This window comes from Paramisgurnus dabryanus, chromosome 9 (genome assembly GCF_030506205.2).
Source record: "Paramisgurnus dabryanus chromosome 9, PD_genome_1.1, whole genome shotgun sequence".
NCBI lineage: Eukaryota > Metazoa > Chordata > Actinopteri > Cypriniformes > Cobitidae > Paramisgurnus > Paramisgurnus dabryanus.
Genome location: NC_133345.1, coordinates 2,293,431 through 2,317,785, shown reverse-complemented (window position 1 = coordinate 2,317,785; position 24,355 = coordinate 2,293,431). Strand labels below are relative to the sequence as shown.

The window sequence follows — 24,355 nt, the reverse complement described above, 5'->3', positions numbered from 1 at the left end:
TCCTTATTATTTTTCTCTATCTCAGGCTCTACGGCATATATGTCATGATTTTATTTGTCTATTTATATGTCTATTTACAAGGACTGCCTTGGCCAAATGTTATTGTTAATTAATATTGAAGCAGTTATTTAACATAGGTCCTTTGAGTAGTGATTTGTGTAATGATCCATATATCTATTTTTATGTATATTTTTAACTTAGGAATGTGATTTTAAAGCTCATATTTGTTATTGTATGACACCTCTCATGTTATGAAAGTAAAAAATAAATGTATTTTCTGATGTCTTGCATTTCTGTTTTTAAACTGTTAATCCTTATCAAGTGCTATACATTAGAAAGTGGATATAGAGTGAAATGCACACGGTGAATAATGAACGCAGACCTTCAGTGCCGGACCTCTGACCCGCTAACCTCCATCCCGACAGCCAGCGCCTTCTCCGGATGCCATTGCGGTATTGCTTCTCGGCTTTTTGGGTAAGATCGAGTGGACACCGGGGACTACACGTTTAAATGGATTTTTGACCTTCGGCTATGGAAGCGAGGCTTGTTCCGTCCACTCCGTGCATCGACTCTGGCGCTTTCCGGGGACAAATAAGGTGAGTTTAAAATCAGAGTTTGCTTCTTTAGTGCGTGGTTGCCAGTTTGTTTGCCAGTCCGTGGTCCATAATACGTTCCGCGTTCGTGGTCTCTCCATCGCTCAGTACTTTTCTGTGTTTCTATTTTACGTAAAGCTAACACCAAAACGATTGTGGAAGGCGCTATATAGATTGTTCTCAAAGAAAAAAAAACGAGAAACAAACCCATGTGAATATGGGTCAAATTATCTAGGCGGAGCACTTCGTTCAAAGAAAAACGCAACAGAATTGTTTGCGTTGAACAAAGACAATGGTGCCTGCAGACATCGAATGTGTATTGTGGATAAAAAATGGCCAGTGGGGTGGGACAATTTTTCTTGAATTAAGTGTTTATGGGAAAAGTTCACGAATTTTTTCTTACCCTGTAGTCAGATTTATTTGCTTGTTTTAAGCATAAAATAACAGGAGAAGAAATTGTGTAGGGGGAGCAGAGGGTTTTTTTTCGTTCAAAGAAAAGCAGCGTGGCACGAATGAATGTTTGGCTGAAATGCTATCGTAATTTCCCCCTTAATTTTCCTTACAAACATGAAACCAGAGAGAAGGGTCAGTTGGCATCGAATTGCACCTTGTATTCGGTGATTGATTGAGGAAAAATATGCGTATGTGTATATATATACTTGTTTTGTTGAACAGAGACAATGGCCGCGTGCTCCAGCGTCACCTATATGCCTATTTCACAAAATGGCGGCTTTGACCGGAAGTAGGGAAAACATCGTTCAGGTTGCGTGATTTTTTTTCCCAAACCAGTTCAGATAGGAGTTTTACTTAAACATGAGCTTAGGGGCAGAAAGAAATTTGATTGGTTCACAAAAATGACCAATGAAAGTCCTCAACCGGAGCCTTCAAGGGAGCTTCTGCAGTGAAGCAGTTCGCGAGCTCACCGTTGGTCAGGTGAGTAGCGCAGATGGTTAGATAGTGTGGCAGAATGGGTTTGTGCCCCTCCTATTTTCGTAATGTGAGGGTTTAACCAATGGGTAGTGATTTTGAAGGTATAAAAGCGCAACGCATCAGTCGTAGGTGTGCGTCATTGAGGGGGGCCGTTACGTCATCAGCGCGCCGCCGCTTGCTTGCTCGAGTGGATTGTTTACATCCGTGTTGGTAGAGGCTGCCGAAGCTGCTAACCACTGTACAAAAGTGTATTTTGCTGCGTGAGGAACCAAGTGTGGACAATTGAGACGGGGCAATTTAGTCTCTGCTTAGCTGGTGCTGATCTCTTTTGGGGGTGGGATCATTAACTGATTAACCTCCTGCGTCTCAGCGTTTCCGATTGCGCGAGGTGAAGGCAATGGCTGCGTACTAGTGCTGCGTTGCAGGCTGCATATTTCATGCTACATACTTCCTGCTTTGGGCTGCATACTCCATACGCTGCGCTGCATGCTCCATGCTGCATATCCCATGCTCTGTGCCTCAGCGGGCGCTGCTGTTTTGTTTCTGTTTTGTTTTTATTATTTTGTTTCCTACTGTTTCGTTTCCTGCGTGTGTGTGCTGAAACGCGACTGCGCGTTGTCTTTAAACAAGGCTGAAGCGGCTCTGTAATGAGTGCTTGAAAGTTCTTTCTGTCTAATTTTGTTTTCAGCAGGGTTTCCCTGTTATGTAAACTTTCTTTTCTTTGGTTAATATATTAGTCATTTAACTTTATTTGTATTTTGGTGCTATAACTCATTTGATCTGAATCCAATTGTTTATTTAATTTCTTTTCTTTCTTTTTACTTATACTATTATTCATATTATTTGGTTGTGAAGCCAAGGGCATTTTGTTTAAAGTTTTGGGTTTTGTCTATTTTGATTTGTGCAGACTCATAGACTGGGCATTGCATTATTTCATACACATGCATATATTGGAAGCTGTGTAATGTTTTGTGACTTACTTAATTTAGTCTAGTAAACAAAAATCTCTATTTTGTGCAATTTGGTCTTTTGAGCTGCACTACAAGTTTATTGTTTTGTTATTTCTTTATTATTTTTCTTCGTAAACTTTCTCTGCTTGCCGCGCTCATTGCAGACACAGCGCTTGCATTCCGTGCGATTATTGTTTATTTTAATACCTCTCTTTGTTTTTGGCAGGATCTGGGCGCTGGGTGCAGACGAGTGGCTCTATTGTGGTGGTGGTGTGTCCTTCACCGTGTGTTGTGCTTCTCACTGACACCAGTCTGTGTGTGTGTGCTATGTTCACCTGATTGTAGTGATTAAATTTGGCATATGAGACTGCCCCAGTTGGTAAGACCCAGCTCCTTGCCCACAAAAGAAGTGTTATGTGTAATGAGTGGCCATATTTTTAATATTTGTACAACTCAATAAAAATATTTTTGTACCATTTACTTTTGTCTCTGACTCCTGGCGATTCGAACCTGTGCGTGCCTCTAGGGGGCACTGTTTGTTCTTTGGTTAAAATCCCAAAGTGGCGTAGTCGGAAATAAATGTCATATTGACTGTTACGACAGTCGTTTAATTGAGTTGTGTGCATTTTGTGCACCCCGCTAAGGACCCCTCCTGCCACATAGTGGCGTAGTCGGCAGGATCGCCAGATTGGGTCAGAGACATTAGTTTGTTTGTTTGTATGTTGTGTTTGTGTTGACTTTTTCATTCCTTTTGGAAACAGAACAGCAGCGTGGTGCTGATTGGTGACGATTTCTCCGTGGTGGTAAGTTCAATTTCTTTTTTTGAGATGGAGGAAGAATTAAATGAGCTGCGGGAACTAGTAGCGCAATTAAGAGCCGATAATGCCAGATTGCAGCAGGCGCACGCGCCGGCCGAGCCGTCTAATGCACCGGCCGGGCCGTCTAATGTCGATGCCGCTTTGCCTGTTGCTCCTCCAGCCATGCCTCAACCATCTGGTGCTAATGCACCAGAGCGATTAGTTTTTGTGCCTCGGGAGCGTCGGTGCCCGAAGTTTAATGGCAAGTCTGGCGTAAGCATTGACGAATGGGTCGAGGAGGCACGGGCATGCATGAGGGCGCGTTATATGGGTACATCTGAACAGGCGTTCTTTTTATTTGATCACCTAGAAGGTGAGGCCCGAGAGGAGATTCGGTATCGTCCTGAGGCGGAGCGTGGGGATCCGGTTAAAATTATTAAAGCATTGCAGGATCTTTATGGGTGTTCACAGTCGTACGTCGCATTGCAAGAGGCTTTCTTCTCTAGAAAGCAACAGGAAGGTGAGACGCTGTTAGAATTCTCCCTTGCGCTTATGGCTCTTTTAGAGAGAGTTAGGACTCAAGCACCCAGTGCTATTACGGATGCAGAGACTGTATTGCGGGATCAATTCGTGGAGCACGTCTCCGATAGCGCGTTGCGACGTGAGCTTAAGCAGCTGGTTCGTCGCCAGCCTTCTATTACGATATTGGAGGTCCGTGGAGAAGCGATTAGGTGGGAACGTGAGGGGATGCCAGGGGGAGCGAGAGGGCGTAGTCAATCCGTCCCATTAGCATACGGTCTTCAGTATGGGGTACGTGGAGGGACCTCTGCTGCTGGGGAAAAGTCTCCGCAGCAGTCGGAGATGCGTGAGCTGCAAGAGATGTTACAACAGCAGCAGCAACAGCTAAATCAGCTTGCTCAAACCGTTGCTCGTCTTCAACCTCCAAACGTGCGTAACCGTTCGCCACGTTCTGGTCCAGTCATATGTAGACGGTGTCAGCGTCCAGGCCATTTTGCTCGGGAGTGCGATGGGGGACGTGGTTCTCCACGCCCTCCACCGCCTGTGGCTGGACCCTCTACTAGTATGACTGGACAGGTGTGTTTTTCACGGCCGTCGGAAAACTAGCACCCGCCGGGCCGCAGAGTCACGGTTCTGGTGGGGAAGTAATAGACTCACGTCAGGTGGGCGCACGGGGCCCGCTCTCCCATTTGATCTCTTCTTGCCCACATTTGGTTGCTTCGATAGGAGGGGTCTCAGTACCTTGTTTAGTTGACACCGGTTCAATGGTGTCCACAATTACAGAGAGTTGTTTCCGGCAACATTTTGAGCCTTGGGGACGGGACCGTCTACATGGCTGTCAGTGGTTGCAGCTTCGAGCAGCTAACGGGCTAGCGATCCCGTATATCGGCTATTTAGAATTGGATGTCGAACTTTGCGGCAGGTTGGTCATTGGGTGTGGTGTCCTGGTGGTTCGGGATCCTCCTGGTGGTTTGAGCGTAGACGTCCCTGGTGTGTTAGGGATGAATATACTTAGCCGGTGTTACCAGGAGCTCTTCGGCCAACATGGCACCGCACTCTTCGACCTCCCTGTGGTCACGCAACTTCCAAATGTATCAAGAGCTTTTCAGTATTGTCAGCACGTTGGTGTTAACGACCACTCTGAGCAGGTAGGTGGTGTGCGGATGCGTGGAAGTAGGGTGCAGCGCATCCCAGGTGGTACTATCAAGTGGGTAGCTACGACTTGCTCAGCTCAGTATGACGGCCGTGTTGTTTTGTTTGAACCCCCCGAGTCAGGCCTTCCAGCTGGACTTTTGGCCTCGCCTGCGTTAGTACGGGTCGTTCGAGGTACTGTTTATGTGCCAGTGGTAAATGTTGGCACAGTGGATGTGGTGCTTCGCCCTACCACATTAGTGGGAAATTTGAGGGAGGTCTATTTAGTTAATCTGCCTCAGGGAGTCGTTGAAGTCAAGGCAGCGGCTGCCACAGTACACTCTCATAGGGCAGGAGAAGAGTTTCCCGTATCTAGCCAGATTGAGTCTATTGATTTATCTGCATTGTCTGATGCAGAACAAGGTGATGTCAAAGCCCTTTTGCAGAGGTATCAGTCAGTGTTCTCATGTCATGAAGGGGATATAGGCTGTACTCAGCTGATTTCCCATGATATACCAGTGTTGGATGACATCCCTGTGCGCCAGCGGTACCGGCGGATACCCCCATCTGAATATGAGGTTGTAAAAACCCATATCAATCAACTGATGGAAGCAGGGATAGTCCGTGAGAGTAGCAGTCCATATGCTTCACCGATTGTTTTGGTTAAAAAGAAGGACGGTAGTCTGCGCATGTGTGTAGACTACCGTCACTTAAATGCCAAGACAAGGAAGGATGCGTTCCCCCTTCCTCGCATTGAGGAGTCGCTAGACTCACTGTCTGGTGCCCGCTGGTTTTCCACTTTGGACTTAGCCAGCGGGTACTTGCAGGTTCCCGTATCAGAACAGGATAGGTCCAAGACTGCATTCTGTACACCGTTCGGGCTATTTGAATTCAACCGGATGCCCTTTGGCCTTTGTAATGCGCCAAGCACATTTCAAAGGCTGATGGAGCGCCTGTTCGGTGACCAGCAATGCCAGTCTTTGTTGTTATACCTCGATGATGTCGTTGTGTTTTCCTCCTCTGTAGTACAACATTTGGAGAGGTTGGGGATGGTCTTGGGCCGTTTGGAAAAAGAAGGGCTCAAGGCAAAGTTGGAGAAGTGCGCATTCTTTAAGCAGGAGGTAAAGTACTTGGGGCATGTCATATCAGCACAGGGGGTAGCAACTGACCCAGGGAAAATTGAGGCTGTTGCACAGTGGCGTTGCCCTACGACGGTCTCAGAACTAAGGACTTTTCTTGGGTTCGCCAGCTATTATAGGCGCTTTGTCGAGGGGTTCGCCAAGTTGGCGGCTCCTCTACATAGGCTGGTAGCTGAAGTCACTGGGGGTAAGTCAGGGAAACGCAAGGCACAGAGTTTAGCTGCAGTATGGACACCACAGTGTGAGGAGGCATTTGAGGCCTTAAAGGGACGTTTAACTTCTGCACCTATACTGGCATACGCAGACTTTTCCCGAACCTTCATTTTGGAGGTGGATGCCAGCCATGGAGGTCTGGGCGCAGTGCTCTCCCAAGAGTTTGACGGGAAAATACGACCCATAGCCTATGCCAGCCGAAGCCTGAGACCGTCCGAGCGTAACATGAACAACTACAGCTCGATGAAATTAGAGTTTCTAGCACTTAAGTGGGCCATGGTTGAAAAATTCAGGGAGTACTTGTTGGGGCATAGGTGTATCGTGTTTACTGACAATAATCCCTTGAGTCACTTGACCACTGCGAAGCTAGGGGCTACCGAACAACGCTGGGCTGCTGAGCTGGCTGCCTTTGACTTTGAGGTGAGGTATAGGTCTGGGAGGAGCAATGGCAATGCTGATGCCCTTTCCCGCCAGAACCCAGTTAGTCTGGAACTTATTGAGAGTATTGCTGCGGGTGTCTCAGTGCCTGAATCACTGCAGCAGGCCGTAAGGGAAGGTAGTGTTGTGCAAGCTACAGTAAGTGAGGTGAGTGCATTGCCTGGTCATTCTGTTTCTGACATACGGGTTATGCAGGAGGCTGACTCCATCATAGGTCCCGTGTTGAAGTTTTGGGAACAGGGTAAGCGCCCAGTGGCCGAGGAACGGCGCCGGCTGACTAAGCCAGTTCTTACCCTACTGCAGCAGTGGGACCGCTTGGTAGAGGAAGAGGGAGTACTGTACCGGCAAATTTTCCGTCCTGACGGGGGGGAAGATTGTTATCAGTTAGTACTACCCAGTGTGTTAAAACATGAGGTGTTAGCACAACTGCACCAACAGCATGGCCATCAGGGAGTGGAGCGCACTACTGAGCTGATTAGGCGGCGATGTTATTGGCCGAGTATGTCCGATGACATTATACGTTGGTGCCGGGAGTGTGAACGTTGTCAGCTTGCTAAGGAGAGTCAACCAGTGGCACGAGGTTACATGGGCCATTTGTTAGCATCGAGGCCCAACGAGGTCCTTGCTATTGATTTCACTGTGCTCGAACCATCCCATTCTGGGCACGAAAATGTTCTGGTCATGACAGATGTTTTTAGCAAATTTGCTATGGCGGTGCCTACTCGTGACCAGCGAGCTGAGACAGTGGCTCAGGTCCTGGTCGAAGAGTGGTTTTATAAGTTTGGGGTCCCGGGCCGCATCCACTCGGACCAGGGCCGCAACTTTGAGTCTGCTCTTATCCGCCAGCTCTGTGAATTGTATCAGGTGAAGAAATCCCGTACGACCCCCTACCACCCGGCTGGCAATGGGCAGTGCGAGCGGTTCAATCGCACCTTATACACCTTGTTGCGAACCCTGCCTGGCCCTAGGAAGAGGGATTGGGCCTCTTGTCTTTCACAGGTACTCTTCTGCTATAATACTACCCCCCACCAGGGGACGGGAGAGTCCCCGCATTATTTAATGTTTGGACAAGAGCCTCGATTGCCAGTGGATTTTCTGCTTGGTACAGTGCCAGAGCCAATGGCAGGTAGTGTCCATAGTTGGGTCGTAGAACACCGCAGGCGGTTGCAGGTTGCCTTTGAAGGAGCACGAGAGCGCCTGAAGACCGCAGCCGGTCGACGGAAAGAACGGCATGATTTAAACGTTCATGACCAACCTTTCACAGAAGGTCAGTTAGTTTACTTGAGGGATCATTCATTTAAGGGGCGTCATAAGATTCAAGACTTGTGGAGTCCGGTGCCATATCAAGTGGTTTGTGCCCCCGAGGCTGGAGGAGTGGTGTATACTATTGCACCAGAGACCGATTTGATTAACGTGCGACGTGTTCATCGCTCTGCACTAAAGGCTTGTGTTCGGAAAGAGGCCCTTTCAAATGGTCCGCCTGGGGTTGGGTTAGAAGATCGGGAAGAGCCCCGAGTAGATGGAGAGGGAGACGATGTTGATCTGGTCGTGCTAGTACCAGAAACCCCTTGTGTTGCCCGAGGGAGTGGATTTCCAGCACTAGCTGATTCCGTTGAAGACCAGTTACCAGTAGGCCTACCCCCTGTAGTTGCTGTTAGAGAAGAGTCAGGTGGACTAGATGTAAGACCCATAGTGAGGGGAGCAGTAGGGTCTTCTAGTTCCCAGGGTGATAGGGTTGTTGCTCCTCGGCGGACAGGCCGGGCTGGAGCAGGTCAGCATTCGAACTTGTACCACCTTCCCCGGACTGTGGGTGAGATCGGAAGCAGGGCCGCAATTGGTGTAGAAGCAATTGCTGATGATAGGTCAGTCTTGTTCAGACCCTGGACATAAATTATGTGGGTGACCCTGTATTAAGTCCATCGTCGGGGCGACGATGCAAAAGGGAGGGGTAGATGTGGCAGAATGGGTTTGTGCCCCTCCTATTTTCGTAATGTGAGGGTTTAACCAATGGGTAGTGATTTTGAAGGTATAAAAGCGCAACGCATCAGTCGTAGGTGTGCGTCATTGAGGGGGGCCGTTACTTCATCAGCGCGCCGCCGCTTGCTTGCTCGAGTGGATTGTTTACATCCGTGGTGAGTGTATTGTCTGGCTTCGCAACACTTTGAAACGAGCTATATTGGGGAGCTAATACTGATTATTTTCTAGTTGGTAGAGGCTGCCGAAGCTGCTAACCACTGTACAAAAGTGTATTTTGCTGCGTGAGGAACCAAGTGTGGACAATTGAGACGGTAAGGAGAGCGTACCGGGTGCTCAATGGCGTGTGTTATTAACATGTTTTGTATCGTTAGTGCTCTTACGTGTCTGCTTTATATATTTAAGGGGCAATTTAGTCTCTGCTTAGCTGGTGCTGATCTCTTTTGGGGGTGGGATCATTAACTGATTAACCTCCTGCGTCTCAGCGTTTCCGATTGTGAGTATCACTGGCTGCTTGAGCATTAAGCAAGGGGAGAACGAGCAGCGTAACATCTTGCTTTGTGTTTATAGGCGCGAGGTGAAGGCAATGGCTGCGTACTAGTGCTGCGTTGCAGGCTGCATATTTCATGCTACATACTTCCTGCTTTGGGCTGCATACTCCATACGCTGCGCTGCATGCTCCATGCTGCATATCTCATGCTCTGTGCCTCAGCGGGCGCTGCTGTTTTGTTTCTGTTTTGTTTTTATTATTTTGTTTCCTACTGTTTCGTTTCCTGCGTGTGTGTGCTGAAACGCGACTGCGCGTTGTCTTTAAACAAGGCTGAAGCGGCTCTGTAATGAGTGCTTGAAAGTTCTTTCTGTCTAATTTTGTTTTCAGCAGGGTTTCCCTGTTATGTAAACTTTCTTTTCTTTGGTTAATATATTAGTCATTTAACTTTATTTGTATTTTGGTGCTATAACTCATTTGATCTGAATCCAATTGTTTATTTAATTTCTTTTCTTTCTTTTTACTTATACTATTATTCATATTATTTGGTTGTGAAGCCAAGGGCATTTTGTTTAAAGTTTTGGGTTTTGTCTATTTTGATTTGTGCAGACTCATAGACTGGGCATTGCATTATTTCATACACATGCATATATTGGAAGCTGTGTAATGTTTTGTGACTTACTTAATTTAGTCTAGTAAACAAAAATCTCTATTTTGTGCAATTTGGTCTTTTGAGCTGCACTACAAGTTTATTGTTTTGTTATTTCTTTATTATTTTTCTTCGTAAACTTTCTCTGCTTGCCGCGCTCATTGCAGACACAGCGCTTGCATTCCGTGCGATTATTGTTTATTTTAATACCTCTCTTTGTTTTTGGCAGGATCTGGGCGCTGGGTGCAGACGAGTGGCTCTATTGTGGTGGTGGTGTGTCCTTCACCGTGTGTTGTGCTTCTCACTGACACCAGTCTGTGTGTGTGTGCTATGTTCACCTGATTGTAGTGATTAAATTTGGCATATGAGACTGCCCCAGTTGGTAAGACCCAGCTCCTTGCCCACAAAAGAAGTGTTATGTGTAATGAGTGGCCATATTTTTAATATTTGTACAACTCAATAAAAATATTTTTGTACCATTTACTTTTGTCTCTGACTCCTGGCGATTCGAACCTGTGCGTGCCTCTAGGGGGCACTGTTTGTTCTTTGGTTAAAATCCCAAAGTGGCGTAGTCGGAAATAAATGTCATATTGACTGTTACGACAGTCGTTTAATTGAGTTGTGTGCATTTTGTGCACCCCGCTAAGGACCCCTCCTGCCACAATAGGAATGTGACTGGTTTGAATTCAGCTCGAAATGTTTCGAGCGTTTAAGTTACGTGTTACCACGTTTTCACGTGTCCGTGGCACGACTTTCTTTTTCGTGCCAGTTTCACGTAATGTTTACTCAATTATTTTTCCTATTTTCTTACCATTGTGGTTTGGGATTGGGGTTAGAACAACTTTCTGTTACATAAAATGACATCCTAACCCAAACCCAACTCTAACCCCAACATCAAGTGAAAGCAGTTTAAATTTCTGACAAATAAATGTATAAACCATTGCCATTCTAACCCAAACCCAACTTCATCCTCGCGCAAAAACAGTTTAAAAATGAAAAAATCCCACAAATCTAACCCCAATCCCAAACGACAATGGTTTGAAAAAAGGAAAAAAATTGAGTAACCATTACGTGAAACTGGCACGAAAAAGAAAGTCGTGCCAAGGACACGTGAAAACGTGGTAACACGTAACTTAAACGCTTGAAACATTTCGAGCTGAATTCAAACCAGTCACATTCCTATCTAACCATCTGCGCTACTCACCTGACCAACGGTGAGCTCGAACTGCTTCACTGCAGAAGCTGCCTTGAAGGCTCCGGTTGAGGACTTTCATTGGTCATTTTTGTGAACCAATCAAATTTCTTTCTGCCCCTGAGCTCATGTTTAAGTAAAACTCCTATCTGAACTGGTTTGGGAAAAAAAATCAAGCGTTCAGGTTGCACCACTACGATGGCCACTCAATATAGTATGGACTGACAGCTGCTTTGTTTTCTCCTACACATGAATTTACTTGTAAAAATAACAATAACAGATATTGTCGATTGGTGTTATATTATTTTTTTAGCATTTCGTATTATCAAAATATATCATATGTTAGACAGCTTATCAATTTTAAATAAAATAACGAGACATACATAACTATTCGTGTCTGCTCCCGTTTATTGTAATGAGTGTGCACATTTGGAGAAATACTTAGACATTTTACTTCTTATTTCTTTAGACTGAATAATTATTTCTTATTAATTCCAAAGTATGCGACCCGATGATCTAATCGTGGTGTATGTGCTATTCCTCGTTTGTTTGCCTGCATCCATTGCTTTACGGCTTGCTTGTTGCGTTTAAATGCACATTTGATTTCTTTACCAGCATTGGATTTAGACCATTCAATGAGAAGAGTTAACAGCGTTTATTATGATTGATAAGCCCTCAACGGAGAATGAGGTCGGCATACATTAAAAGCCTTATTTTGTTTTTATCGTGTGCCTTCCAAAATGTATGCGACGAAACTTAAATCACGCAAAATATGAATGGTAACTAGACGTGCTTGTTGTGTGCAAGGAGTGCATTTATTTGTAAACTTTTGCTAAATCAAAATGGTTTATTTGTATTTGCTTTTTACCTGGGTTTTATCAGGTTCGCAGTCGGGACATTTTTAATCCATAGTGTATGCATAATTAATTTCAAAGAAATAAGAAGTAAAATGTGTAAGTATTCCTCAAAATGTGCTTTGGACTAAGTCCCCCGTCATCACAGCAAACGGGAGCAGACCCGAATAGGTATGGCTAGTTATTTTATTAAAAATTTCCAGCCGTCTGTAAATTTATGTTTGAAAGAAAAAAGTAAATTAATATCTTACTTACTGTTTTTGTCTTGTTTTCTAGTGAATATCTGACAATGCTTAAATGGAGATACATTTACTTGGTAAGCAAAGTGGCTTAAGATATTATGTATTGTAATAGAAAATTGTTATAAAAACGTTTTGTTTTTGCTGGGAATTCTTGTATATATTTCACAGCTATATAATTAATTATAATAACGCACTTTTTGTTGATAAACATGTTAAAAAATACATTAACACATAATAATGTGGCAACAAATCAAATGTGCATTTAAATGCAACAAGCAAAAATAAATAAATAAAGCAAATGCACGGAAAAGAAACGAGGAATAAAAGAAACACCGCGATTAAAAAAATCAGATCGCATACTTTGTAAAATAATTGAAATAAATTATAAAAATCAACAGGTTTATATTTAAAACAAATAAAAAATATCTGCCAGCGGGGTAAGAAAAATAAACTTAATTCTAGTTTCAACTTAATTCAATAATAAACTCAATTTAGGTTTATTTTTCTTACCCCACTGGCAGATATTTTTACTTGTTTTAAGCCTTAACCTATTACATTTTAGAATTTATTTCAGTAAACAAGACTTAAATTCTAAGCCACTTTGCTTATTAAGTAAATGTATCTCGATTTAAGAATTATTTTTTAACTCGAAAACATTAAGAAAATACTAAGTAAACGAACAAATTGGGATGTTCAAAACACTTAAATATTTTTTTTCACTCTACCCTTCATATTACAGCTGTCGAAAAACCACAGCAACGTTGACAGACCCGGAAGCCATGATACATTAGCAGTTTTTAAAATAAGTTAAATCTAGAATCCTTATTGGTTTTAGATACTTTAAAGCAATGAATGATCTTCTTTCTTTTGAATTGATTTGGTATTATGGAGGAGCTCTGTGTCTGGTTATTGAAGATGATTTGTTCTTTGCTCCTATGTTGGCTTATTTTTTTGTTATTTCCGTTACTATATATATTTTTTTCTTTGTTTTTTCTGATTTGAGGTTATGAAAATGTTTTAATTTGTAATAAAGGTTTTTTGAAAATTCTAAATTCTCTCTATCTCTCTCTCTCTCTCTCTCTCTCATGAGCGTGGATCAGATCCTGCATTAAAACATGAACTTCTGATTTGCTAGCTCAACGTTCTACCTCTGGGTTATACAATGAGAACGTATAGAGTTAAATGCCCGCTAGCCTCCACCCCAAAAGCCAGCGCCTTCGCCGGCTCCCCCTTTGGCTGCGTCTATTCCGGTATCGCTTCTCGGCCTTTTGGCTAAGATCAAGTGTAGTATCTGTTCTTATCAGTTTAATGTCTGATACGTCTCCTATCCGGGGACTATATGTTAAATGGATTTTTGACCTTCGGAAATGGAAGCGGAGCTTGCTCCTTCCACTCCATGCATCAACATGGTATTGCAGTGTTTCCATGAATGGTGCGCTCCCCATCTCGGGGATAAATAAGTCAAGTATAAAAAAAAGAATTTGCTTCTTTTGTGCGTGAATGACGGTGTTTTTTCTAATCCGTGTGTTTTAAAATTGCTGTGATTTCGTTGGCTTTATTGGTTTAACGAAAAGCTTGCGTGGAAATGAACACGCTGATAAAGAAATGTTTTTGTAATGTATTTAATTAATTTCTTTACAAGTTTGCGGAGGTGATACGAGGACGAATTAAACATCCTCGACACAGCTGAAGGCGCAACAAAAGCGAACGAGACCGATTGGAATGTTAAAAACACCTGAAAACTTTTTTCACTACCCTTCATACTACAGCTGTCGAAAAACCACAGCAACGTCGACAGACCTGGAAGCATAGCTGTACTTGTTTAACTCACAACGACAACGGGTAAGTCATTGAGCCCTGTGTTTTTATTTATCCACGTTCTAAAATTGCTATGCTTTCGTTGTTTCTTGATTGCTCTGTACATTTTTTTTTGTTTCTATTCCACGTAAAGTTACTTTGTAATAACGAAACCATATATTTGAATGCGCAATTTAAATCCATTTGATTTAAATTGTTTCACATATTTCACTCTACACGGTTCAACCGGGCTGGAAACGGAATAAAAACAGGGTAGATCTCGAAGAATGTTTGGTCTCAGACGTGGCTTCGTGCGCTTTCCACCTGGTCACACACAGTAAATGAAATGTTAGTCGGACGGCCTCCGGGGGCGCCGTCGATGTGATCGGTCACAGGAAGATGCGGCCGTCTGGCCTCAAAGGGTGTCGCTCATACTTACCTGGCAGGGGAGACACCATGATCATGAAGGTGGTTCACCCAGGGCGAGGCTCAGCCATTGCACTCCGGTTGGGCTGACCCTTTGCGAATTCCCCAAATGTGGGAATCTCGACTGCAAAATTTCTGATAGTGGGGGACTGCGTTCGCGCTCTCCCCTGACCTTTGTGTTAAAAATAGATTCGCTTGTCGTTTTACGTAAAATCCAAGAGACGTCTAACCACGGCCCAAGAATACATTAGTCATCAAAAAAGCGGCTATTCAACGACTACATAACTTTTAATAGACAGCGAATAAGTGTCTAGGCTAAAACAAGGCTTAATTTGGGCTGTCAGTGAAAATCTAATAGCCGTTTGACCATTCCAAACGAATAGACTAGCCATTAAATAGAACCACAATCAAACGGCTACATGTCTAAGAGCACAAAATAATGCTTAGATGATTCTTTTACTTCCAATATAAGAGGTTCTCGGGAATGGCAATCATCCAAACTAATAAATTATAAAGGCTTTTATAAGAAAATGACAACAGTTAAACAACCTAGACAGCGTTGGGCAATACAAAATGCTAATAAATACAAGACAAATTGAAATATTGTACATGCATGTACATTAAACAAGCCAACAAATCTGCCAATGGGCTACGACAATTTTTCTTGAATTAAGTGTTTATATCTAGATTTGTTTCTTACCCCTTTGGCAGATTTATTTGCTTGTTTTAAGCCCAAATTCTGAGTTTTTTCTCCCTAAAGGCTAGGTTTATTTTCTTAGGGCATTTTGCTCATCAAAAAATGCATCTTATTTTAAGACTTTCTAGATATTTGTATAGTTAAAACAGTTCGAAATAACAAGTAAGAAATGATTTTTTGCAATGTATTCATTCATTCGCTACCCTTCATACTACAGCTGTCGAAAAACCACAGCAACGTCGACAGACCTGGAAGCGTAGCTGTATTTGTTTAACTCACAAAGACAACGGGTAAAGTATTTTCTTGATTACCTAAATGACTTGCTGTAGGAAAATAAGTTTAGGTTTAAGGGGGGAAATACAGTTTAAAGGGATATTTCAATTTATGATGATAATTCTGTCATCATTTACTCATGCATACAGGCTTACAACAACACGAGGATTAGTTTTTTTCTGAGTAACACAAAAGAAGGTATTTTGAGGAATGATGGTAAACCCACAGCAGATAGTCACCATTGACTTCCATAGTAGGAATAAAAAAATATGATGGAATTTAATAGGTACCATCAACCGTGTGCTAACCATCACTTTGCAAAATATTTTCTTCATCATTTATCACGATACTTCCAAAATATTTTTTCCTACTAAGTCAATATTTCATTATTTGCTTTACAAGCTTAAAAATGATGGTGACAGGATTCCATGGTAATCACAAACAGGTAAACAAGTAAAATAATCACTATTTACTTTTAAAAGCATTTTGAAAATTGCTTGCTTATGCTGGGAGTAAAGGTATTTCATGCAAAAGGTATTTCCTCTTTAAAAGGTAATGTATGCTTCTTTTAAAGCTGACACATTTGCCACATTAAAATAACAGAAATGTGTACTGTTTAAACTTTTTGGAGCCGGTGTGTCTGTGTTCTTGGGGCACACATCTACATGTAAAAGCAGAATTGCTTATTATTCTTCTCTATTTCTTGTATAGGTCAATTATGAGTGAAGAACCGTTCACCAAATGAAGACCGCAGCCAGGTGACGGGATCCTGTGGTAATCACAAACAGGTAAACCAGTAAAATAATCATCATTTAATGTTAAAATAATTTTGAAAATTGAAGTTCTGTGTGTTCTTATTGTACTTTATTTATTTCTGCAGGTAAGCACCATACCGTAAGCTTCATTCCCTTTATAACAGGTAAGGTTCATACTGTTTTATTCTTTTGTACTGTTTTATTCGTACTGTTTTAAATCATTCAGTAAATGCAAAGTTAAACTGATGTGTTTTTAATCTATATTTAAAAGTGTCTACTGTTGAAGCACATCTGATCTCTTCTGAAAGCTGATAATAACTGAATGCTGAGGCACCTTGTTTTGAGTGAACCCTTGTTTTTTCTAAATGACCTGATCCTATTGATCCGAGTAATCGGTTTCATATTCGATTAGCATATCTGTCATGTATTGTAGCCATGAAGTGGTTTTTAAACAAGAAACAGTACTTTTTAAATCCATTGACCATTGCAATAATCGGCCCTGCTGGTGATGAAAGCATGAACAAGTTTCTCTAAGTCCTGTCTTGAGACAAAACCTCTAATTCTGGCAATATTTCTGAGATGGTAGTAAAAGCAGAATTCCTTATTATTTTTCTCTATCTCAGGCTCTACGGCATATATGTCATGATTTTATTTGTCTATTTATATGTCTATTTACAAGGACTGCCTTGGCCAAATGTTATTGTTAATTAATATTGAAGCAGTTATTTAACATAGGTCCTTTGAGTAGTGATTTGTGTAATGATCCATATATCTATTTTTATGTATATTTTTAACTTAGGAATGTGATTTTAAAGCTCATATTTGTTATTGTATGACACCTCTCATGTTATGAAAGTAAAAAATAAATGTATTTTCTGATGTCTTGCATTTCTGTTTTTAAACTGTTAATCCTTATCAAGTGCTATACATTAGAAAGTGGATATAGAGTGAAATGCACACGGTGAATAATGAACGCAGACCTTCAGTGCCGGACCTCTGACCCGCTAACCTCCATCCCGACAGCCAGCGCCTTCTCCGGATGCCATTGCGGTATCGCTTCTCGGCTTTTTGGGTAAGATCGAGTGGACACCGGGGACTACACGTTTAAATGGATTTTTGACCTTCGGCTATGGAAGCGAGGCTTGTTCCGTCCACTCCGTGCATCGACTCTGGCGCTTTCCGGGGACAAATAAGGTGAGTTTAAAATCAGAGTTTGCTTCTTTAGTGCGTGGTTGCCAGTTTGTTTGCCAGTCCGTGGTCCATAATACGTTCCGCGTTCGTGGTCTCTCCATCGCTCAGTACTTTTCTGTGTTTCTATTTTACGTAAAGCTAACACCAAAACGATTGTGGAAGGCGCTATATAGATTGTTCTCAAAGAAAAAAAAACGAGAAACAAACCCATGTGAATATGGGTCAAATTATCTAGGCGGAGCACTTCGTTCAAAGAAAAACGCAACAGAATTGTTTGCGTTGAACAAAGACAATGGTGCCTGCAGACATCGAATGTGTATTGTGGATAAAAAATGGCCAGTGGGGTGGGACAATTTTTCTTGAATTAAGTGTTTATGGGAAAAGTTCACGAATTTTTTCTTACCCTGTAGTCAGATTTATTTGCTTGTTTTAAGCATAAAATAACAGGAGAAGAAATTGTGTAGGGGGAGCAGAGGGTTTTTTTTCGTTCAAAGAAAAGCAGCGTGGCACGAATGAATGTTTGGCTGAAATGCTATCGTAATTTCCCCCTTAATTTTCCTTACAAACATGAAACCAGAGAGAAGGGTCAGTTGGCATCGAATTGCACCTTGTATTCGGTGATTGATTGAGGAAAAATATGCGTATGTGTATATATATACTTGTTTTGTTGAACAGAGACAATGGCCGCGTGCTCCAGCGTCACCTATATGCCTATTTCACAAAATGGCGGCTTTGACCGGAAGTAGGGAAAACATCGTTCAGGTTGCACCACTACGATGGCCACTCAATATAGTATGGACTGACAGCTGCTTTGTTTTCTCCTACACATGAATTTACTTGTAAAAATAACAATAACAGATATTGTCGATTGGTGTTATATTATTTTTTTAGCATTTCGTATTATCAAAATATATCATATGTTAGACAGCTTATCAATTTTAAATAAAATAACGAGACATACATAACTATTCGTGTCTGCTCCCGTTTATTGTAATGAGTGTGCACATTTGGAGAAATACTTAGACATTTTACTTCTTATTTCTTTAGACTGAATAATTATTTCTTATTAATTCCAAAGTATGCGACCCGATGATCTAATCGTGGTGTATGTGCTATTCCTCGTTTGTTTGCCTGCATCCATTGCTTTACGGCTTGCTTGTTGCGTTTAAATGCACATTTGATTTCTTTACCAGCATTGGATTTAGACCATTCAATGAGAAGAGTTAACCGCGTTTATTATGATTGATAAGCCCTCAACGGAGAATGAGGTCGGCATACATTAAAAGCCTTATTTTGTTTTTATCGTGTGCCTTCCAAAATGTATGCGACGAAACTTAAATCACGCAAAATATGAATGGTAACTAGACGTGCTTGTTGTGTGCAAGGAGTGCATTTATTTGTAAACTTTTGCTAAATCAAAATGGTTTATTTGTATTTGCTTTTTACCTGGGTTTTATCAGGTTCGCAGTCGGGACATTTTTAATCCATAGTGTATGCATAATTAATTTCAAAGAAATAAGAAGTAAAATGTGTAAGTATTCCTCAAAATGTGCTTTGGACTAAGTCCCCCGTCATCACAGCAAACGGGAGCAGACCCGAATAGGTATGGCTAGTTATTTTATTAAAAATTTCCAGCCGTCTGTAAATTTATGTTTGAAAGAAAAAAGTAAATTAATATCTTACTTACTGTTTTTGTCTTGTTTTCTAGTGAATATCTGACAATGCTTAAATGGAGATACATTTACTTGGTAAGCAAAGTGGCTTAAGATATTATGTATTGTAATAGAAAATTGTTATAAAAACGTTTTGTTTTTGCTGGGAATTCTTGTATATATTTCACAGCTATATAATTAATTATAATAACGCACTTTTTGTTGATAAACATGTTAAAAAATACATTAACACATAATAATGTGGCAACAAATCAAATGTGCATTTAAATGCAACAAGCAAAAATAAATAAATAAAGCAAATGCACGGAAAAGAAACGAGGAATAAAAGAAACACCGCGATTAAAAAAATCAGATCGCATACTTTGTAAAATAATTGAAATAAATTATAAAAATCAACAGGTTTATATTTAAAACAAATAAAAAATATCTGCCAGCGGGGTAAGAAAAATAAACTTAATTCTAGTTTCAACTTAATTCAATAATAAACTCAATTTAGGTTTATTTTTCTTACCCCACTGGCAGATATTTTTACTTGTTTTAAGCCTTAACCTATTACATTTTAGAATTTGTTTCAGTAAACAAGACTTAAATTCTAAGCCACTTTGCTTATTAAGTAAATGTATCTCGATTTAAGAATTATTTTTTAACTCGAAAACATTAAGAAAATACTAAGTAAACGAACAAATTGGGATGTTCAAAACACTTAAATATTTTTTTTCACTCTACCCTTCATATTACAGCTGTCGAAAAACCACAGCAACGTTGACAGACCCGGAAGCCATGATACATTAGCAGTTTTTAAAATAAGTTAAATCTAGAATCCTTATTGGTTTTAGATACTTTAAAGCAATGAATGATCTTCTTTCTTTTGAATTGATTTGGTATTATGGAGGAGCTCTGTGTCTGGTTATTGAAGATGATTTGTTCTTTGCTCCTATGTTGGCTTATTTTTTTGTTATTTCCGTTACTATATATATTTTTTTCTTTGTTTTTTCTGATTTGAGGTTATGAAAATGTTTTAATTTGTAATAAAGGTTTTTTGAAAATTCTAAATTCTCTCTATCTCTCTCTCTCTCTCTCTCTCTCTCATGAGCGTGGATCAGATCCTGCATTAAAACATGAACTTCTGATTTGCTAGCTCAATGTTCTACCTCTGGGTTATACAATGAGAACGTATAGAGTTAAATGCCCGCTAGCCTCCACCCCAAAAGCCAGCGCCTTCGCCGGCTCCCCTTTGGCTGCGTCTATTCCGGTATCGCTTCTCGGCCTTTTGGCTAAGATCAAGTGTAGTATCTGTTCTTATCAGTTTAATGTCTGATACGTCTCCTATCCGGGGACTATATGTTAAATGGATTTTTGACCTTCGGAAATGGAAGCGGAGCTTGCTCCTTCCACTCCATGCATCAACATGGTATTGCAGTGTTTCCATGAATGGTGCGCTCCCCATCTCGGGGATAAATAAGTCAAGTATAAAAAAAAGAATTTGCTTCTTTTGTGCGTGAATGACGGTGTTTTTTCTAATCCGTGTGTTTTAAAATTGCTGTGATTTCGTTGGCTTTATTGGTTTAACGAAAAGCTTGCGTGGAAATGAACACGCTGATAAAGAAATGTTTTTGTAATGTATTTAATTAATTTCTTTACAAGTTTGCGGAGGTGATACGAGGACGAATTAAACATCCTCGACACAGCTGAAGGCGCAACAAAAGCGAACGAGACCGATTGGAATGTTAAAAACACCTGAAAACTTTTTTCACTACCCTTCATACTACAGCTGTCGAAAAACCACAGCAACGTCGACAGACCTGGAAGCATAGCTGTACTTGTTTAACTCACAACGACAACGGGTAAGTCATTGAGCCCTGTGTTTTTATTTATCCACGTTCTAAAATTGCTATGCTTTCGTTGTTTCTTGATTGCTCTGTACATTTTTTTTTGTTTCTATTCCACGTAAAGTTACTTTGTAATAACGAAACCATATATTTGAATGCGCAATTTAAATCCATTTGATTTAAATTGTTTCACATATTTCACTCTACACGGTTCAACCGGGCTGGAAACGGAATAAAAACAGGGTAGATCTCGAAGAATGTTTGGTCTCAGACGTGGCTTCGTGCGCTTTCCACCTGGTCACACACAGTAAATGAAATGTTAGTCGGACGGCCTCCGGGGGCGCCGTCGATGTGATCGGTCACAGGAAGATGCGGCCGTCTGGCCTCAAAGGGTGTCGCTCATACTTACCTGGCAGGGGAGACACCATGATCATGAAGGTGGTTCACCCAGGGCGAGGCTCAGCCATTGCACTCCGGTTGGGCTGACCCTTTGCGAATTCCCCAAATGTGGGAATCTCGACTGCAAAATTTCTGATAGTGGGGGACTGCGTTCGCGCTCTCCCCTGACCTTTGTGTTAAAAATAGATTCGCTTGTCGTTTTACGTAAAATCCAAGAGACGTCTAACCACGGCCCAAGAATACATTAGTCATCAAAAAAGCGGCTATTCAACGACTACATAACTTTTAATAGACAGCGAATAAGTGTCTAGGCTAAAACAAGGCTTAATTTGGGCTGTCAGTGAAAATCTAATAGCCGTTTGACCATTCCAAACGAATAGACTAGCCATTAAATAGAACCACAATCAAACGGCTACATGTCTAAGAGCACAAAATAATGCTTAGATGATTCTTTTACTTCCAATATAAGAGGTTCTCGGGAATGGCAATCATCCAAACTAATAAATTATAAAGGCTTTTATAAGAAAATGACAACAGTTAAACAACCTAGACAGCGTTGGGCAATACAAAATGCTAATAAATACAAGACAAATTGAAATATTGTACATGCATGTACATTAAACAAGCCAACAAATCTGCCAATGGGCTACGACAATTTTTCTTGAATTAAGTGTTTATATCTAGATTTGTTTCTTACCCCTTTGGCAGATTTATTTGCTTGTTTTAAGCCCAAATTCTGAGTTTTTTCTCCCTAAAGGCTAGGTTTATTTTCTTAGGGCATTTTGCTCATCAAAAAATGCATCTTATTTTAAGACTTTCTAGATATTTGTATAGTTAAAACAGTTCGAAATAACAAGTAAGAAATGATTTTTTGCAATGTATTCATTCATTCGCTACCCTTCATACTACAGCTGTCGAAAAACCACAGCAACGTCGACAGACCTGGAAGCGTAGCTGTATTTGTTTAACTCACAAAGACAACGGGTAAAGTATTTTCTTGATTACCTAAATGACTTGCTGTAGGAAAATAAGTTTAGGTTTAAGGGGGGAAATACAGTTTAAAGGGATATTTCAATTTATGATGATAATTCTGTCATCATTTACTCATGCATACAGGCTTACAACAACACGAGGATTAGTTTTTTTCTGAGTAACACAAAAGAAGGTATTTTGAGGAATGATGGTAAACCCACAGCAGATAGTCACCATTGACTTCCATAGTAGGAATAAAAAAATATGATGGAATTTAATAGGTACCATCAACCGTGTGCTAACCATCACTTTGCAAAATATTTTCTTCATCATTTATCACGATACTTCCAAAATATTTTTTCCTACTAAGTCAATATTTCATTATTTGCTTTACAAGCTTAAAAATGATGGTGACAGGATTCCATGGTAATCACAAACAGGTAAACAAGTAAAATAATCACTATTTACTTTTAAAAGCATTTTGAAAATTGCTTGCTTATGCTGGGAGTAAAGGTATTTCATGCAAAAGGTATTTCCTCTTTAAAAGGTAATGTATGCTTCTTTTAAAGCTGACACATTTGCCACATTAAAATAACAGAAATGTGTACTGTTTAAACTTTTTGGAGCCGGTGTGTCTGTGTTCTTGGGGCACACATCTACATGTAAAAGCAGAATTGCTTATTATTCTTCTCTATTTCTTGTATAGGTCAATTATGAGTGAAGAACCGTTCACCAAATGAAGACCGCAGCCAGGTGACGGGATCCTGTGGTAATCACAAACAGGTAAACCAGTAAAATAATCATCATTTAATGTTAAAATAATTTTGAAAATTGAAGTTCTGTGTGTTCTTATTGTACTTTATTTATTTCTGCAGGTAAGCACCATACCGTAAGCTTCATTCCCTTTATAACAGGTAAGGTTCATACTGTTTTATTCTTTTGTACTGTTTTATTCGTACTGTTTTAAATCATTCAGTAAATGCAAAGTTAAACTGATGTGTTTTTAATCTATATTTAAAAGTGTCTACTGTTGAAGCACATCTGATCTCTTCTGAAAGCTGATAATAACTGAATGCTGAGGCACCTTGTTTTGAGTGAACCCTTGTTTTTTCTAAATGACCTGATCCTATTGATCCGAGTAATCGGTTTCATATTCGATTAGCATATCTGTCATGTATTGTAGCCATGAAGTGGTTTTTAAACAAGAAACAGTACTTTTTAAATCCATTGACCATTGCAATAATCGGCCCTGCTGGTGATGAAAGCATGAACAAGTTTCTCTAAGTCCTGTCTTGAGACAAAACCTCTAATTCTGGCAATATTTCTGAGATGGTAGTAAAAGCAGAATTCCTTATTATTTTTCTCTATCTCAGGCTCTACGGCATATATGTCATGATTTTATTTGTCTATTTATATGTCTATTTACAAGGACTGCCTTGGCCAAATGTTATTGTTAATTAATATTGAAGCAGTTATTTAACATAGGTCCTTTGAGTAGTGATTTGTGTAATGATCCATATATCTATTTTTATGTATATTTTTAACTTAGGAATGTGATTTTAAAGCTCATATTTGTTATTGTATGACACCTCTCATGTTATGAAAGTAAAAAATAAATGTATTTTCTGATGTCTTGCATTTCTGTTTTTAAACTGTTAATCCTTATCAAGTGCTATACATTAGAAAGTGGATATAGAGTGAAATGCACACGGTGAATAATGAACGCAGACCTTCAGTGCCGGACCTCTGACCCGCTAACCTCCATCCCGACAGCCAGCGCCTTCTCCGGATGCCATTGCGGTATCGCTTCTCGGCTTTTTGGGTAAGATCGAGTGGACACCGGGGACTACACGTTTAAATGGATTTTTGACCTTCGGCTATGGAAGCGAGGCTTGTTCCGTCCACTCCGTGCATCGACTCTGGCGCTTTCCGGGGACAAATAAGGTGAGTTTAAAATCAGAGTTTGCTTCTTTAGTGCGTGGTTGCCAGTTTGTTTGCCAGTCCGTGGTCCATAATACGTTCCGCGTTCGTGGTCTCTCCATCGCTCAGTACTTTTCTGTGTTTCTATTTTACGTAAAGCTAACACCAAAACGATTGTGGAAGGCGCTATATAGATTGTTCTCAAAGAAAAAAAAACGAGAAACAAACCCATGTGAATATGGGTCAAATTATCTAGGCGGAGCACTTCGTTCAAAGAAAAACGCAACAGAATTGTTTGCGTTGAACAAAGACAAT

The 24,355-nt window shown here is 40.7% G+C and overlaps 1 long non-coding RNA gene and 4 other non-coding genes across 7 annotated transcripts; all 5 read left to right on the top strand.

The window, feature by feature from the left end:
- Nucleotides 1–1,918: 1,918 nt before the first annotated feature.
- On the top strand, nt 1,919–10,301 carry LOC135764293 (uncharacterized). 3 transcript variants are annotated; one of them, XR_010539846.2, is made up of 3 exons: nt 1,919–2,852; nt 3,235–3,276; nt 10,050–10,301. It is a non-coding gene; the product is annotated as an uncharacterized lncRNA (long non-coding RNA). The 3 variants fall into 3 exon arrangements; XR_010539847.1 differs by lacking the exons at nt 1,919–2,852; nt 3,235–3,276 and adding exons at nt 8,799–8,842; nt 8,916–8,998; XR_010539845.1 differs by lacking the exons at nt 1,919–2,852; nt 3,235–3,276 and adding an exon at nt 8,854–8,998.
- A 3,059-nt stretch (nt 10,302–13,360) lies between these two features.
- Nucleotides 13,361–13,551, top strand: LOC135764465 (U2 spliceosomal RNA). Its single transcript, XR_010540012.1, has one exon. It is a non-coding gene; the product is annotated as a U2 spliceosomal RNA (small nuclear RNA).
- Nucleotides 13,552–14,336: 785 nt separating this feature from the next.
- Nucleotides 14,337–14,501, top strand: LOC135764326 (U1 spliceosomal RNA). The gene has a single exon (XR_010539880.1). It is a non-coding gene; the product is annotated as a U1 spliceosomal RNA (small nuclear RNA).
- A 5,673-nt stretch (nt 14,502–20,174) lies between these two features.
- On the top strand, nt 20,175–20,365 carry LOC135764464 (U2 spliceosomal RNA). Its single transcript, XR_010540011.1, has one exon. It is a non-coding gene; the product is annotated as a U2 spliceosomal RNA (small nuclear RNA).
- A 785-nt stretch (nt 20,366–21,150) lies between these two features.
- LOC135764325 (U1 spliceosomal RNA) lies at nt 21,151–21,315 on the top strand. Its single transcript, XR_010539879.1, has one exon. It is a non-coding gene; the product is annotated as a U1 spliceosomal RNA (small nuclear RNA).
- Nucleotides 21,316–24,355: the final 3,040 nt, after the last annotated feature.